The sequence below is a fragment of the Empidonax traillii genome, unplaced genomic scaffold (assembly GCF_003031625.1).
Source record: "Empidonax traillii isolate 1590-97213 ecotype Southwest subspecies unplaced genomic scaffold, ASM303162v1 scaffold347:size1123457, whole genome shotgun sequence".
Lineage (NCBI taxonomy): Eukaryota > Metazoa > Chordata > Aves > Passeriformes > Tyrannidae > Empidonax > Empidonax traillii.
This window is the reverse complement of record NW_020955540.1, coordinates 164277-178097: the sequence shown is the minus strand read 5'-3', so window position 1 is coordinate 178097 and position 13821 is coordinate 164277.

Below are 13821 nucleotides of genomic sequence, written 5' to 3'. Positions count from 1 at the left end.
CTTTTCTCAGCACTTTATTCCTCTAATGCACCAAGTGTCAAACCAAGTCCATCCATAGATAGTGTAGCTTGAATGAATTTTGTTTGGAATACGTTGCCCAAATAATCAATGCAGTAAAATAATAGTAAAATAATAATAAAAAAAAACTAAATACCCAAAACAAAGATATTTGTAAAATGTTAATTGATATATGAATGATAGAAACAAACTCAGTGATGAAAATAGACATTGGTAAGGCTTGGGGCACTGCTAAATGAGCAGTGTTGTGTTGTCTGGATTTCATTTCTTTATTGGGCTGGACTGACTGACATAAAACTGATCAGCAGCTGGAACTGTGCTGTTCTCTTTACTGACATGGTTTCTTGTATAGTGATGAAATACACTTTTTATTAGATGAAAGATGTGTACTGGTGTGTGATGTGAGGTCACCAGAGAATTCCTTGTATTATAACTGGCTAGTCATTTGTCTATTTGGTCCAAAGAAATATTCTCCCGCCAAACTAACAGTAGACTTCTTAACTTAGTGGTTCACTGGCAGATGGAATCCAGCTGCTTGAAATTTGAATAGTCAAAAGCAATATTGCTTAAACTACAGCTTGTGGAGTCTTTGTGGATCAGTGGGATAATTCCTGGGATCCGTGATACACTAAGTGATACTTATTCCTGGGAAGTCAGCAGTCCCTTCCTGTCAAGTACTGGCTGCAGGTCTGGCTTTATGGAGGCTGCAGCCTGGCCAGAAGGCAGTCCTGGGGCTCTGGGGAATGACAGCTGTTGGGAACTGGCCATGTGTAATTGCCCTGGCTCTTGCAGCCCATTTCCAGCCTCTGTCAGTGTTGGGCCAAAGAGTTTTGGGTGTGAGCTGAAAGCAGACTCTGGGCAGATCTGTTGCATATTGATTCTACTACAGACAGACGAGCATGTGTCACACCCCCCAGCATCTTTCTAGGGTTACACTCCATTTATTAGTACTGCGAGTGTGTCCTGCCTGCCCGACCAGACAGATTAGTTACCGCTGTTGAAATGCAAAGTCTGTAGCTTTATTTACCTCTGTTGTATATTTTCCAATTAGTCTATTTTTCTCCAGGAAAATACAGTAAGATAACACAATTGCTAATCAGTGATTCAGTAGATGCTCATTGCTGTAAGACTGAATCAGAAGCCATCTAATTAACTCTTTGAATATATTGGAGTGTGTTCATGCATAGAAACTAGATCATGGGTGGAGTAATTAAAATTCCTATTGCCCTTTTTCCTGGAGTACATAGCAACTTAGATGTTAAGTCACCACATATCTTTGCCTTGAAACCTTTTGTTCTTTATTAGCAGAGGATAATATTTTTATCCCAGAATATAACTGTGTTCCCAAGGTTCAGGTCATTCAGATCAGTCCAAATAGAAGAAGAAAGCTGGCCAAGAGTACATCTGGAAACAATGTTAAAAGCAGGCAATTTCTGTATGCTGAGCTATTTGAAAGATCTGAAAGCTGAACAAAAATGGTTCACACCTCTGATCTTCCAATATAGTAGCAAAATCTTTGAATTACTCTCGTAATAATACCTACCTCTTGGACTGCTCTGAATAGCTGATGTTTATGTTCTTTGTTGTTGTTCTTATTACAGTTTTAATAATAGTTTTAACCCTTGTAATTAGAGTAATTGATTTCTTATATGTCTCTGTGATCCCAATCTGTTCATTTTGAGGTGAAAGCATGTGCCATCATCTGAAAATAATACCCACTGAGAAAAAATATTTTCTTGATATGCCTTTACAGCAGCCAATTGAATCAATTCCATCTTTAGCTTTAGTGTAATGAGACAGCATTTTTCTAGCCCACTACTAGGCTCAAAAATCCAAAGTGCTTTACTTATACCTTTACAAGATCCCAACTTTCAAATTATATTTGGATTTTTTGTGGCCTTGTTTATCTTTTCCCCAGTTCTTCTAAATGTTAATCTGATAGGCTGCCCTCTTGTTACCTCTGCAGCAAATGCTGGGGGTTTTTTTCTACTGGAATTCACAGCTGAGTATGATGATCTAGCATATCTGAGCTGTCTAAAGCCTGAGCAAGGCAATTTTGTGATGTCTTTAGCAAGTGCCACTCTGGTGCCCAAAATCTGATGTTAGTCTCCAGCTTTAGGTCATTACACTCATGAAATGGGGCAGGAGAATTTTGTAGTACCACGTTTCCTTTATATTGCAGTCTTGCTCATTCTCACATGCCATCCTCTCTGTTTATTCCTAAACTTTTGTGTGATGGTTTTCAGTGTACTTAACAGCTCTCACTCTTAGGCAGAAACACCTTTTTAATTCCTAATTTCAGTAACTTCACGTTCTTCAATGCATTATTTGAATGGATCAATTTTTTTGTGCTTATGTGGAACCCAGTTAAAACCTTAGGGCTGGGGGAAGGGTAATAAAGGTAGAAAAAATGGCTGCATTTTCTTTAGTTGATTGGAGAGTAATAGTGTAGATCTACATCTTATGGTTTTCTGTCCATATTACACTCATTTACCTTTGGGATCTTAATTTCCTTCCTGCCTCCTTTGCTTTCAGTTCTGCATCAGGGCTTCATTCAGTTCAGTATTGTATTTCTAACAGGAAGAAAGGAAATAATTCCACAGATTAAATGATCCAAAGAAAAATATTTTCATACCCCTTGTCTTGCTATGTTTAGAGATGTTATTGTAAACAGTTTTTCATTCTTTTAACTATCTTATACTGGATCTATATTATTATTATTATTATTATTATTATTATTATTATTATTATTATTATTATTATTATTATTATTATTATTATTATTATTATAAGAAGTGCTTTAATAATTTTAGGTCATCACTTTTTTTCAGGATATAACTAATTCTTTTGCAGTTTTATAGAGCATACATTGATGTATTTTATTGTTGGGGGGGGTATTTGGTTGTTTTTGTTGTTGTTTTTGTTTTACTGCCATCATTAAAAATTCTTAGTGGAATATCTTTTCTTTTCCAGACAGGGTTTTTGAAATTCCCTGTTCAGTCCAGTGATCAAGATTTCTTAGCTTTACTGAAATTTAAACTGAAATCAGATTTCAAAATACTAATGAATGCCTGGCCACCATCCTGACAGTGGGCCTGGCCGGCCTCTTCTGCCGTGGCTCCTGCAGGTGCCTTTCCCTCTTGGCTGTTCCTTGTTCTTGCAGACTCTTCTGCATCAGCCCTTCCCACTTTGCTTTTTTGCCTGTTTAAATCCTTAACCTACATTCCCTATTGGGCTGTAACACTTCATTATTTCTGCTTCGTCCCAACTCTGCACACTTGGCAGCTGTGCTTTGTCTAGATCAGACTGCTGAGAAAAGTGCAAAAGTAACAGTTCAACAATCGAGATTGAAAGTTACACACTTGGCCACTGTACTTTGCACTGCTTATTTCCAGTTTTTGTGTTCTGACATAATGTTTCATAAAGGAAGTGATAGAAGGGTTTTTAAAATTTTTCTACCAGAGAGGTTATCTGTTTTCATCTAATGCCAGAGCCTGAGCTGGCCATATTTTTTCTCATGAAAACTTACTCCAGGGAGTAAGATTCTCTCTTAGCAGAAAGCATTCAATGCTAGTTCCTGGTTTTCTCATTTAGAAAAACAATTAAATTAATCAATATGAAACATTTTATGCAAATTTTCATGCATGTCAGGAATCACCACAGCATTGGTTGTACAGCACTGTGACAGAATGGTTAAAGGAACTTTTATAACAGAGAGAAAGATACCAACAAAAGCAGAAAGGAAGAGGTCAATGGTGGGGTAAAAACTCTGGAGGGACCATTTTGAGGACAAGTGAACTGCAAAAAAGATACTTTGCACACAACTATTTCCACACATTGAATATTTGACTTTGTAAAACTGACCTGCTTAGAAGTAAAAAGCACTAAAACCTGGAGGATCTGCGAGAAGTGGACTGTGCTAGTGATCATGTCCAAAAACGTACTTCACTTATTACTTCTGGTCATCGCAGTCTCTGATCTACCTCTCTTGTCCATCATGTTGGTTCATCAGACTTTTTTTCCTGCTTAATCTAAATATTAACATTGATTATATTGTCTTTTTGCTCCTGGGAGGAGAGCAATCTATCAGGTACTGGCATGTTACAAGAACCACTTGACAAGTTATGACAAGATGTTTGATTCCTTTTTTACTTGTATTCTGAAATCCATCTCAATTGAGATTTCCCCCTAAAAGTTTGTGGTGTCTTTTAAGTGCCTTCTTTGGCTACCTTCTGATTTTTTTTTTTAATTTTTTTTTTTTTTTGTAGCAGACCCTATGCTTGGATATCATAGCTTTTTCCATTCCAGCTACAGTGTAGACAAAGCCCTAGCAAGTTGAGTTTGGCAGATGACAAGTATTTGTTATAAAGTCAGGAGACTGTGCATCCAGAGTCTGGACTAGTCATGCTGTACACATCATCCAGTCTGTGAGAATAAAATGATTGTAGAGAGTCCAAGAAACATTTTAGGACATAACTAAGTAACAGCACTGAACTTGATTCCTTCTGTAATTAAGAAGGACTCTAGCAGAAAGAATCATTAAATGCTTTTCAGAGTTTCATGTCAGTCATTAAACAGTGAAATTTGTTGGACTTCAGTTTGAGTAATCTAAAAGGTAAATGAGTAGAACAAGTATAAATAGATAGTATTGGGTTTTTATCTACTTAGAAAGGGAAAATCAGGATAAATTGTCATATGGTTCATTTATCTAATGTGAGTAGTTCAGATAAGAGTGTAAAAGCCCATGAAACCAAACAGTGCTGTCTTAGAGAATTTTACTTTTTAACCATGCTACTTGAACTTCCTTCATACTGGCAAATTCATTGTCATAATTAAATGTGCTTTTTTATGTGTCTAGTAGAAAATGGTTTTCCTTGGTTAAGTGGCAAAATACAGCTGTTTGAATTTCTCTCTACTAATTGGACCCCCTGAGGTTTGCAAAACTAAGGACTGTGACTTAACAGATCTCACTTCCTTTTAAAAAAGGTATCAGCCAACAGGATACAAAATGAAAGGATCTCAATAAAGAATTCTTTTTTTATTTACAGATTAAATCCTTCCTACTTAGGAGTGAAACTCCCCTTAACTTCCAGGGGTTGGCTGTGGGTTGTACAGGGTTGCAAGGTGGTTCTCAGGTTGTAATGAAGATCATTCTGACTCTGTTAAAAAAAATAGCAGATTTGAAGTACAACAGAAAGTGTTTATCACTTCTTCACTGATAGATGAATTATGATAGTAATGATCATGATCATAATGATAATTAACTGATATTGTTAATTATAACCTTAGTAAATAACACTTTTCTTTTTTAAATTCTCTCATATTAACTATGTAAATGAGCTCACAAAGATTATAATGGTGCATCTTTACATGTTTTAGAGATCTTAGTAAATTTGAGGGTTTTTTTACAGAGGCAATACTTCAGATGCAACTGAAATAAGGAGTAGTCAGCAGTTTTAATAGTTAGGGCTCAGAGTCTCAGAGGTGGAACTCTTGGCACTGTAATGATATTTTGCCTTCACAGGCCTTATTATCTGGCATCACAGCTTGATCCTGGTGGGAAATAAAAATAAATCTACATAGATACAGGATACACTGACAATAAATATTTCCTATCTGTAAAAATAATTTTTAATTTATCTGATTCAGGATGTGTCCAATGTCCAAATGCAGTGTTTTTTGTGTTAAAGTGATTGCTTTTGCAGAAAATATGAATCCATAGATTGACCACTCTGTATATCTGGGGGTATTTTTTCAAGTCTCAAGGGTGTCATGAGAGAGACACAGACACTTTCACTTTGGGAGAAATAGCTTTTTAAAGCAAAGAATAAAAGATATTCCTAGACAGAGAAATACACTCTTCTTTCTCTTAGAAAACGATAGTAGGAGACATAAAGGACAAAAAATTCATAATCCAATTTTGAGAACAAATACATGGTGCTGATGGATGTGCTGAGTCTGCTGACTATTTGCTGGCACTAGTATTTCATATGTCTTTCAAGCTGAATTTACTTGTCACCTTAGACATTAAGGCAAAGATATGTGAGCCAAAATCTGGAGATACTTACTAGTGGCAACATCCAAAAAGATTATTCAATCATTATTCACTTGTGTAGATGGAAACTGCTTGCTCCTTGACCTTTAAAATAATTCACTGTGGCAAGCTAGCTGATTCTAGCACAGTGTGAATGCAAACATATATCTGTATTTAATAAGAGGATTCCATCAGTATTCCCAGAACACCATCTCCATTTTTTTCTGAAAGAATTTATTACTATTAAAAATAGTTTTATCTTCTTGAATTGTAAAATAGGGGATTTTCAGGTGGTGCACTTGGTAGCTCTCAATAAATTTCTAATAGTGAAGGCACCATTTCATCTATCCAACAACCAGCTGAACAACAGTATTTAGTTACAGACATTGAAGTATTTTTTTAGTGGGCAAAAAAGGAAGACTGAAACTGGACTCACACTGCATATTGTGACTACCTGGCCCAGAACATCAGTTACAACTGGAGCTTTTTTTTTTTTAATTTTTTCCTCCCTCAAAGCTATTAAATTTTAATGTCTTAAAAGGATAGTTGAAAGATAAAAACTCTTTTCTCCTTCAAGTAAATGCTGTATTTTCATGTCTGAGAATCTTTTTATTTTGTTGATAATGGCAACTGCCCTGTCATTTTTTTAAATCTTCAGCATATGTGTGTTTTTATATACATATATGTATATAGAAATCATGATTAGTGCATGATCTGAGTCCAATCCTTTTCTAGAGTTATTTATTTATCCTCTTATGGGAAAAGGAGTAAATATATGCAGACATGGGAAAAACTTGTGGTAATGCACTGCTTATGAATGCACACTGGTTTTAAAATAATGAAATAAAGCTATCAAGATGAACAACAAAAGTAGAAAAGAATATAAATTCTTGTTCTCGTGTTCCTATAGAGACACAGTCATCTGAGAAGCTGAGGCCTTACCAACATCCTTGGCAGTAGGAATCCAGCAGCAGTAACTGTAAGGTAGGAGTAGTACCCCAAGCCTTTATTTCTAGCCCCTTCAAATAAATCCCTAAAATTATTCAAAATTATCCGATTCATCACACTTTTTAACAGGAATAGATTGCTTTTGGAGAACAAATGCAAATTTGGGATGGATTGATGGGGATGGCTGTTGTGAGGCCAGAGTGTGGATTGCAGTGTGCCTATGGAGACAGTGGCCAAAAATTCTTCTAGTTTACTGTCATACCTAAGCCAGAATTGGTCCCACACTATTATTTCTTTTATTTTTTCTTCCCTCACAGTTTCTTGTGTGTTTGACATGTATGCAGGTGTACTTACTTTGTGGCAGAAGGCAAGGGCTATAAACTCTGAGATAAGAACAACTTTTTGTTTCATGCATAGTGACAAACTCTGTGGGGTTCTTCTTGTTCATGACCTTCTGTAAAATCTGATCCTGAAAAAAAAAAAAAAAAGATAATTTTTCACTTTCTCACACACAGGTGACCTCTAACCAGCAGCACAGTCCAGCGTATAAAGAGGATTCATAAGGTGGGTCTCTTGAAGGTAGCACTTTCATTACACAAACTTCTGCAGTTTCCTCAGACAACTGAAGAATGAACAAAATTACCAATACATGTTGTCCATGATGTACACATGATATGTGCACACTATTTTAGCTGTCAATACTATAATGAGACGTATAGATTCAGAATCCTTAGCTGTAGCACAATACATGTATTTTGAACTGTTCAGGAGCTTTTTAAAAAAATGGGTTTTATTATTTAAACATATCTGTGCTCTTGCTGTCCTCCCTTTACTTTTTCTCTCTCCACATAGTTAGCTGAATTTTAGCCTATATCTGTTTAATGGAAATTGCACATTTACTCATGGCAATGGGCTCCAACATCCACATCTCTCACTTGGCAATATGTATTTGAATTCTGTCAGACTGAAGAGAAACCTGGTTGGAATTTCATGGGCAAATAACCTAATTATTAGATACTAAAAGGGAAAAACAACTTTTCTTTCTTTTTTTCTTTTTTTTTTTTTGCTTCACAGGTGACATTTAAAAGGAATTTGAGTTTTCACTGCTGCTTGGCAATTTTCAAATGTAATGCAACGGTTGAAATAAGTTGCAGATAAGCTACCTACATATTCCAAACATTTTTAGCTCTTTTAGGTCATTTTATAACCCAAAAGCCTCAAGCTGATGAGCTGGGGAACTGAGATACATAGATAGGATAAGTTTTCCTGTGTTTGTTTTGATTTTGTTGTTTGGTTTTGTTTGCTTTGTTGTTGACTTTTTTCCCCTTAGGCAGTGCTTTACAGCCTTCACTTCAAATAGGTGAACATCTGTTCTAACTCTCAAAATGGATATATATATTTTTGTTATATATTTCTGGGGTTGGTTTTGTGCAGTAAATACAGGATTATGTTGTACTTCGTATTGTAATCTTCTGTATCCCTCTCTACTTGCAAGAGAACGCCTTTTTCTCTTTTTTAACATTTGTTCTTTCATAAAACCACAAATGACAACCTAAAGAATAACTAAATATTCATTCTGCAAACACAGGGCTTTTTTCATGAGTGTCGTGCCTTTTGCATTAGAACATCACATGGAAAAATGGCTTTGTGCTGAGGGACTGATGCATGTCTAATTGGCAGAGGCAGGATTTTATACAATGTTTAAACTAGAAATGGTTGGAAATTTCATGTGACAATATATGCTCAATAGGTAATGAAGTTTTTACAAACTAAACTTTTTAATGGATGTTAATTTTTTTTAGATGAAGAAATTCAAAACTAATTCAACTCTTTAAAATCTGCTTGACCCAAATCAGAATTTGTTATTTCTTATCTGAATTAAACTGTTATTTAAAAGCATTCTAATAAACTACTCTATATGTAAGTCTAAATATATAAATTTTATATTTTATATATATGTATTTTATTTTATATATATATTTATATAAAATATATAAAACATACAGTAACTGTATTGCCCTCTCAGGGCACTGCTTTGATTCTTTATGAACTTAACTAGGATTCCAAAGTAACCTATAATTTCCATAACTTATATAAGATTTGCAAGATCTGGAGCTGCAGTACTACTTCAGATTTAATGGTGCAGTATTAATTCATTTTAAAATGCGTTTAATAAAACCAAATTATTTCATGTCACTTTTACAAGCTGAAAGAAAGCCTCATGCAGTTCTAAAAATATCACAAAAATAAAATGAAAAGAGTAATATTTTGAAGCTCACTTGTTCAGAATTGTTATTTTTAAACTATTTTCTTCTACCATCTATATAAAAATGGAGCAACTTAGTCATTTAAATGCTGGAATTTCTCAGGTGATCAAGATTCTTTGTCTCCAATTTTTGAACATTGTTGCTAATAATGTGAGGTCTCATGCTCTCTGAAAAATGAGGTTGCATTATTTTTTCTTCCAAACTGTTGTTTTTCTCTCTTTTTTGTTTTTGTTTTGCTGGGTAAATATTAATATAAATACTCAAATGGTATGTCAGACTGAAGTAGCCATCCATTAGATATAATGCACATTAACTGAAGGAGAAGGAAAATATATCAAGTTTAAATAACCAAAGCTTGGTGCATTTTGAGTGTAGGCCCTTACTATGCTTTTAATCGCTTTGACAGTGTCAGGATTTTATATTTATTAAAAAAAAAAATATGATGGCTTACAGTTTTTTTGGCAATGTAATCAAATTCTTATGTAATACTTTATGTAAAAAGTCTGCAAAAGTGCTGAAACATTTTACTTTTGGGTAAAAATATTTTTGTGATATAGAGATATTCCTTATAGAGAGCCCTAACCTGTTTTCATATTGTAAGTTTGACTATACAGTAGGTACAAAGAAAGGTTTTAGGTAGGATCCAACAGAAAACAAGCATGCACCTGTTTTTCAAGGGATGACAGGATATTTTACTGCCTTTTTGTGCCATTGAGAATCCTTCCTCTGTCTTACTCAAATAAGTGTTCAGTTCTCTCCCAAAGAACTGGTTTCTATGCTGCTCTTACTTTTCTGAACTTTCCAAGCTAAGAAAATAGCTGCTAACAGATGCCGGTGCTTGGTCTAAATTTTGCATGGTTTGACACGTTACTGGTGAACCTGTTTGAAGAGTTTTCCCTAGGCATTTAGTCAGATAAAGAAAAAAGTGTTACGAACATATAAAAATTCAAAATCTAAGAATTTTTTTCCCCAAAGACTTGTTCGAAATCAAACAAATTAATGCAAAGGTTTCCTGTTATTGCTGCATAGTGAAGATTTTGACAGTAGGAAGTCAAATAGAAGCAGATCATGAATGCTTCTTACTTCCTCATTATACAATTGAACAATATTTTGTAACAAGGAGAGTTTTCCTGAAGCAGATTAAGCCTCCAGAGTTCTAACCTGCTTCACAGACACACCTATCCCTCTAGCTCCTCTGACTCCTGCTGAAGATGGTAAGCAGCAGATCTGTTGCAGCAGATGGTATGCAGTTCAAGTAATTGCAAGCTTCTATTTGATTTTCTAGAAGGAGACTAGAAAACCATTTGCTTGTGGTTTAGTGGATTCAACTTCAAATAAATATAGAACTACACCTTTCAAATGTACAATTTTCACTGACTAACCGTAGCTAAATGTGAAGGACCACTTCCTTTTTCAAGTTTAATATTTAGTAACCAATAATTTAATGTCTAAAATGCTTTACTAAGTAGAAATAAAACTCTATGCTTGCATTTGGAAAGAAAAAAATCTCAAAGGAATTCAAGATCCTTTAGGGCTCTCAAATGATCTTTCCATATAACACCAAGTAGACATGCAGATTTATGAGGAAAAAAACCCCACCACCAAATAAAAAAACAAACAAAACCTTCAATTCTTCAAACAAACAAATAAAACCTCACTTATGAAAGAGGAATTTGTCATAGTTATGCCTAAAACTTGTTTGCAGTTGTCATTAAGACCAAGATATAGGGAGGGCCTTTATCAAGGCTGAAATTATAACTTTGTATAATTTTGCATGTATTATGAAATTAGGCTAGCTGAAATTTTATCTCATACCAGTCTTCTATGAAATCATCTCTTTATTATAATAATCTCTAGAAAATGAAAAATGTAGTGTTTAGAAAGAACAGAGTAATCAAAGTGTTCTAACTAAGTAGAAACCTGGCAAAGAATGAGAATAGGCTGTTGCAATTTGTCTATCACTTGGGAAACCCACTGAAAATTGTAATGTGAGACAGCTATAATATATCCACTAAATATGGTCCACAGAATAAAGCATTAATTAGGATAGTACAGAGCAAAATAAATATTTGAATTTGAAGATCTAGGGAATGTGATAATAAAGGAATATAAGTGGAATTTAATACTGGCAGTAATACTGAAATCTGTTCCTTTGTACTTGTCCTTTTGAAAGCGAATTCCAATTCCATTTGTGTTCGGTCATCATTACTGCAACGCAGAAATGTGAATTTTAAATGGTATCTTAAAACAGGATTTTGCAATTAAAGACTTAAAAGAACATCTATTTAAGATCTATGAACTGATCATAAAAAAAGTGATAAATGCCCATCAGAGAATGGGTTTGTTTGTAATAAAAACAACACATTACAATGGTTGTGTGAAGCACAGCATGCATATGGCAAAGCAACCATCTATGAAAATGTGTTGTAAGCATGATGAAGTGTGAAATACAGGACTAAATTGAAAAACATACAAAGCAGCACTAATCAATGTTGCTGCTAATGAAATGACACAGTTCTTAGCTGCTTTCTACAAAATCAAATAATATTCAAATAAAGCAAGAATGAACAATAGAAAATCCTTGATATAGTCAAAGTACGTTGCAATCATACTGCTTTGAGAATTAAATAACATAAAGGAATAGACACAGTAGATTTGAACAGGATAGGTTTATTTTGCAGAGCAGAAGGTTGTGCGTGGGCTGCAGTGTGATAGGTGGAGACGGGTATGATGACATAGGTATGTAAGTGCAGGTGGTTAGAGCAGATGTCAAAAACTTTGCTAATTACTTGATAGAAATATTAAAAAGATGGGATAGCAAGGAGGTAGTATGTCATACTGATGGAGATAGCAGTGCATCATTAGTGTGTACATGCAACTGTTGGCAATAAGAAATTGCACTTATTTGTACACAAACTCCATAAATCAGACTTTCCATAGGGGAATATTAGAAGCTGCTGATGAAAAACGTATTGCAGTTGGCACAGTTGAAAATGTGATCATGTTTTGGCAAAGTCAAAATTACTAAAGATCTGTGAAATGGTCATCAAATGTCAGGTTATAGTGTGAGACTCTCTAAAGTATTTAAGTTGGTTAGAGAGCTCACACTCTCTACTTTGACTATAAATTCATAAGAACATCACTCTATAATTTGCAACAGGAACATTTAGCTTAGATGTCAGAAAAAATGAGTAACAAGCCCAATTAAGATTACCATCATGGAAGTCAGTGACTACACCAGGCTACCTTCTGAGGCATTGCAATCCTTCACAATTGGAGATAAGTTTAGACAAAACCTCATTCTGTGTGTAGCTGACTGTGTGCACTAAGGGGTGAGTTCTGCAAGGAAGATCTCTTGCAGTTGTGTATTTTTGTGATATGAAAAGTGCTGAGCAGAGCATGTCCTGAATAACTGCAAACCTTCAACTGTCTTTGCGGTAGGTTTGTACTGCAGTGGTTTCTTCAATATTACTTCAGCAGTTAAGGACGCTATTCCTAATATTTTTAGAGATGCTGGATGGGTTGGAAGCAGTAATGAATGATCTCCAGCTTGCTTCTGAAATTATCAGCAATGAAGGCAACTTCTAATATATGACAATGAAAATTACTCAAAGGCACCCCATGTTTCACAGTATTGTACTTCAAAAGCAAACAACAGTATCCAAATCCATAAAGATTTCAGAATATGTCAGCTTTCTTTTAGGTTTAGGTTTAGGATATAATTTTTTAGGATACAATTAGGTTTAGGTTTAGGATATAATTTTCTTACAACGCTTTTAACTATTCCTCACTAGATTGTGGCAAAATATTGGTTTTGTGTAAAAGTGTTCATTCAGATCCAAACAGGGTGAAAAGTTAATAAATAAAAGCAATATCCTGGAACATGGAGATCTTTCCAGCCTGTCAAGATTGCTAAACAAACTCATTCTCACCTTGTCTGAAATAAATCTCATTCAGTTTGTTCTTTGAACACAATTCAGAACAGCAATGGGATGACTGACGAGGTCTCAGAGGGGTGTTCAGTGGTGAGTCTGGAGTACTGATGAGTGCAGAAAGATCATCTGAGATGCAAACTTACACACATTTGAATCAAAAGTTAGAGTTACTTTCAGGGTGTGGAAAAAGTCATGGAAGTGTGATTGAGGGAGATGTCTTATGAAGGTGAAAAGTCATAATTGTTTTATTTGTGACTTTAAGATAATATTTTAAATGAAAAACTGTGGTGATAGAATTGAACTCTGTGCCCTCCTTGTATTGTGATAATTTTTTTCCTAGTGATTATATCACTATGTCTCAAACCAGAGAACATCCTGAAAGGGTGATAACGTTTGCAACTTTAGATGATATAAACCCACAGGACAATGCAAGGTGGGATTAGCTGAGAATGAGGGAAAGAGTCGAGTTCACTGAGGAATAGACCACAGGGAAAAATAACTCAGGAAATGCTTGATTAATCTCTCTACCCACATGCTGCTCTCTCTTGGGTCATGTTTCTCTTTTTCCTTTGTGTCTTCTCTATATGTGACTAATCTGCAGTCAGCTCCTCTACTTGGA